Source organism: Sapajus apella, unplaced genomic scaffold (assembly GCF_009761245.1).
Source record: "Sapajus apella isolate SASKATOON/1434 unplaced genomic scaffold, GSC_monkey_1.0 scaffold3, whole genome shotgun sequence".
Lineage (NCBI taxonomy): Eukaryota > Metazoa > Chordata > Mammalia > Primates > Cebidae > Sapajus > Sapajus apella.
In genome coordinates this window covers 48,147,494-48,152,658 of record NW_022436943.1, presented here as the reverse complement: position 1 = coordinate 48,152,658, position 5,165 = coordinate 48,147,494, and the positions used below count along the sequence as shown (strand labels likewise).

Here is a 5,165-nt window from a genome sequence, read left to right as displayed (position 1 = left end):
GAGGGAAGATACTTTGAGATCGTTGGTACTGTCCTTAGCTGGCATCCTGCTAGAATCAAGGCTGCCACAGCGGCTATCCTCACCTTGCGGAGAGTGGCAAAGGGGAGGCTGCTTCCTCTCTGGGCCACTGCAGAAAGGTTGTAAATTCTGGACACTCCCTTTTTTTTATTCTTATGGAAAACAACTCTTACGCTAAGGCCCATGTTTTCTGTCATGAAAGCCTTCCCTCCAGACTTCCCGGGGCCTCTCACCCCACAGCACTTTGCTGGGCTCTTCACAGCACTGATCTCATCACTTTGCCATCAAGCGTCACCCTGCTCCTCTGTGAGCGCAGGAGGAGAGAGGCTGTGGCATATCATTCCTGTAGTCTCAGCACCAAGCACAATGTCTCACAGCACGTGGAGTTCAATAAACCCTGGAATGAATGACTAGATGAGATAAGCTGGGGCAGTACAACTGAGGCTGACCGGGGCCAGCAGAGCCAGGACAGGATATTGCGATTCAGTGATTTGCTCTGAGACGAAGCTGAGTGTCTGACCTCCTAGTCCAAACCACCCTGAGCTAGCGGGGTGCAGTGGCTCACGCCTGTAATCCCAGCACTTTGGGAGGCTGAGGTGGGAGGATCACTTGAGTGCAGGAGTTTGAGATCAGTTTGGAAAACATGGTAAGATCACACTCCTTAAATTATCTACGACCATACCACCCTGAACGCGTCGGATCACGTCTGATCTTGGAAGCTAAGCAGGGTCGGACCAGGTTAGTACTTAGATGGGAGACTGCCTGGGAATACCGGGCGCTGTAGGCTAATATAAAAATATAAATTAAAAAAAAAAAGATTTAACCGAGTATGGTGGCACATGAGTTCGAGACTCTAGCTACTTTGAGAGTGTGAGGTGGGAGGATCACCTAAGCCTAGGGAAGTGAAGGCTGCAGTGAGCTCTTATCATGCGACTGCTGCACTCCAACTTAGGTAACAGAATGAGGCCCTGTTTCCAAATGAATAAATAAAAACAAAATAGGGGCTGGGCACGGTGGCTCATGCTTGTAATCTCAGCACTTTGGGAAGCTGAGGCAGGCTGATCACAAAGTGAGGAGTTTGAGACCAGCCTGACCAACACGGTGAAACCTCATCTCTAAAAAGTATAGACAAAAAAATTAGCTGAGCACAGTAGTGTGTGTTAGTCCCAGCTACTTGGGAGGCTGAGGCAGGAGAATTGTTTGAACCCAGGAGGCAGAGGTTGCAGTGAGCCGAAATCACGCCACTGCACTCCAACCTGAGCAACAGAGTGAGACTCTGTCACAGAAAAAAAACTTTCCCCTCGTCCTGCACCTGCTCCATAATAGCACAGAGAACCTCCCTCTCTGCTCACAACCCTGGTACAACCTGACACACATCATAGGCCATCTATAGCTACTTACTATAGAGCTAGAGTGATGAGTGAGTGAATGAATGAATGAATGAATGGATTCATTCTTGCTCCTTTCAAACGCCAACATTCTGCCCTCAAGGTCTTGCTTTTGCCTGTCTTAGAACTGGCATATTAAACTCAAGATGCATCCCTTCCTAGGGGCCTTTTGGGGATGATAGCAACTTCTAGATCTTTCTCACTTTCTTTTCTGCCAGCTTCTTTTGTTGTCTTCCTTTTTGTGTGTCTGCGCAAACATTCACTGAGTGTCTACTAGGGGCTGCACACTGTTCTGGACACTACGGATCCAAACACGGCTCGGGTATGGGGTCCCAAGAGGCTGCTCACAGAGGAACATTAGAAAGAAGGCGAGAGACAGGTGACCATGGGCAAACGGGCCTCCTCATGATAAATCTCATCTGCCTTTAATTGGGACCAGGTGGCTGCATGTTTTATGAAACTATTTAGGAGGTTGATTAAATACTAAGCAATATTTGTTTATTTTTTTTTCCAGACAAAGTCTTGCTCTGTTGCCCAGGCTGGAGTGCAGTGGTATGATCTAGGCTCACCGAAGCCTCCACCTCCCAGGTTTGAGCGAGTCTCCTGCCTCAGCCTCTCAAGCTGGGACTACGGGTGCCCGCCACCATGCCCAGCTACTTTGTTTTTTGTACTTTTAGTAGAGACAGGGTTTCACCATGTTGGCCATGCTGGTCTCGAACTCCTGACCTCAAGTGATTTGCCCACTTCAGCCTCCCAAAGTGCTGGGATTACAGATATGAGCCACTGCACCCAGCCCACAGTATTTATATGGTAGCATTAGGTGTAATGATTTCTAGTTCGGGAGGTTCTATTTGGAGAACACGGTTATTTGAAATTCTTGGAGTGAGATGCTTAAGCTGTTCCAGGTAAAAGGCTGACACCTCCCTATCCCCAGCTGTGAGAACATGGAAAGAGATGGAGGCAAGATCTCTTCTTCTCTTGAGAAGAGAGTGGAAAAAGACTTCTCTGGGGGTGGAGGAGAGGGATATCACAGAAACAGGAGATTTTGGTTCATTATATGTATTTTTTCATAATTTTATTCTGATTATAAAATTAATGTGTTATAGCTAGAAAAAAATAAAAATATGCAGAAGAAACGGGCAATTTCTCTAAATCCTCCACACGTAAGATAATAAACCATTAATATTTGGGAGATAGTCACTTTTAGTTTCTTTTCTTTCTTTTTTTTTTTTTTTTTTTTTTTTGAGATGATGAAGTTTTGCTCTTCTTGCCCATGCTGGAGTACAGTGGCACAATCTCGGCTCACCACAATTTTCACCTCCCCGGTTCAAGAATTCTCCTGCCTCAGCCCCCTGAGTAGCTGGGATTATAGTCACATGCCACCATGCCCAGCTAATTTTTTGTATTTTTAGTAGAGACTGGGTTTTATCATGTTGGCCACGCTGGTCTTGAACTCCTGACCTCAGGTGATCCACCCTCCACGGCCTCCCAAAGTGCAGGGATTACAGGCATGAGCCACCATGCCCAGCCTAGTTTCTTTTCTAAGCATGAGTTTGGTTGTATATATTTGAGATGATGCTGTTTGTATCATACTGTCTCTTGCTTTCCTTACTTGGCACGCCATAAATGTTTTCTCACATAATTTAAAAAAATACAACTCAAAATAATAATGTATATTTCATATGCACACATGGAGAGTATTTTTGTGAATCTCTGAATGGACACATTTCAAATCCAACATAGTGAAATATCTCCTGGAAAACAGAGATCTTCAAAAAGAGACTGATGTAAAAAAAATCAGAATATTATTAGCTTTACCCACAATGCTCGATTTGAAAGCAGAGAAGGAAATTCAGGTTTTTAAGTATTACGCATGTAATCAAGATTCCTTTTAAGAATTAAATTTGATCATACTTATCATCATATGGTTTGACATTTTATCATATGACTGCATCCTATTTTACTTGACCTTCATTCTAAGGTCAGACAACAGAACTGTTTCAGGTAATTTTATGGTGAGCTCCTGTGGGTATCAATTTCTGTCTTAATCTTAGATTATTTCCTTTGAATGGATTCCTGGATGGTGTTCATCAACTTTCACTCCTCTGAGCAGGGCACATTAGTGTCTCTGTCAACACATCCTCACAAGCACTGAGTACTATCATTATTAAATATCATTACTAATTTGGTGCTGATTCATTTAATTTTAATTGGTACTTCTCTATTACTAGTGAATCTAAAGCTTTTTAATACAGCTTTCCCTGAGGAAGGATGTTCCTCACAGACTTTAAGAGAAGAAGCAAGACAGAAACTATTAAAGGTGGGAGGAGCGAAGATGCTCACTGAGCTGTGCTTTTACTTGCTTGGTTGATTGTTTTTGTCCTTGGAGGTTTCTTCACTACTTGGAAGCCGAAGCCAAGAACAGGCAGCTTGGGGACCAGTAGTAGTGGTTCACACCTGTAATCCCAGCACTTTGGGAGGCTGAGGCAGACAGATCATCTGAGGTCAGGAGTTCGAGACCAGCCTGGCTATCATGGCGAAATTCCATCCCTACTAAAAAGACAAAAATTAGCTGGGCATGGTGGCGAGTGTCTGTAATCCCAGCTACTTGGGAGGATAAGAAAGAAAAATTGCTTGAACCTGGGAGGAGGAGGCTGCAGTGAGCTGAGATCGTGCCACTGCACTCCAGCCTGGGCGACAGGTGAGACTCTGTCTCAAAAAAAAAAAAAAAGGCAGCTTGGGGTACAGGAAAGCAGGAGTGACATCCATTATGAGTCAGCCTGAAGCTCATAAAACTAAATTTCCTAAGAAGCAGCACTAGTTACATCACTGGCCTGCCCCCCACCTTTAATATCTTCCTATCACTTGTCAAGAGAAAGTCCTCCCTGGTGGAAGCCTAAGTGCCGCCCCCCCAAGCATGTTTCGTGCATATTTTGCACCCATCCTATCCTCCGTTCAATACCCTGTTTACCCTTCTTCCAACACACAGCTCAAGAACCCTTTGTTCACGTTGTTGTCCCTCCACTGGAACACCCTCTCTTCTTGATCCCTGACTCAATCTTTCCTTCTTTCAATGATTCCAAATGCCACCTCTCCTTCAATCATGCTTTTGCTCATCCCCTAAAATTCAAGTGATTTTTCATCCCTTTGAACTTGTATTTGTCTCTGAGGTAGGTGTTAAGGGCCAAGGTTCAAATCCTGGTGTGTTGGTATGGTAGTTAATTGTATGTGTCATTTTGACTGGGCTAAGGGATGCTCAGATAGCTGGCAATACATTATTTTGGGGCATGTTCATAAGGGTATTTCTGGAAGAGATTAGCATATGAATCAGTAGACTGGGTGAAGAATATTCACTTTCGCCGGGCGCGGTGGCTCAAGCCTGTAATCCCAGCACTTTTGGGAGGCCGAGGCGGGTGGATCACGAGGTCAAGAGATCGAGACCATCCTGGTCAGCATGGTGAAACCCCGTCTCTACTAAAAATACAAAAAATTAGCTGGGCATGGTGGCGCGTGCCTGTAATCCCAGCTACTCAGGAGGCTGAGGCAGGAGAATTGCCTGAACCCAGGAGGCGGAGGTTGCGGTGAGCCAAGATCGCGCCATTGCACTCCAGCCTGGGTTAACATGAGTGAAACTCCATCTCAAAAAAAAAAAAAAAAAAAAAAATGAATATTCACTTTCACCAGTGTGTGCAGGCATCAGCCAATTCATTGAGCACCTGAATGGGGCCAAAAGGTGGAGGAAGGATACATATTTTTTCT

At 44.8% G+C, this 5,165-nt stretch overlaps 1 pseudogene; it reads left to right on the top strand.

Annotated features, from left to right (window-relative positions):
• Window positions 1-686: 686 nt before the first annotated feature.
• LOC116536298 lies at window positions 687-805 on the top strand (annotated as a pseudogene).
• The last annotated feature ends 4,360 nt before the right edge of the window (window positions 806-5,165 follow it).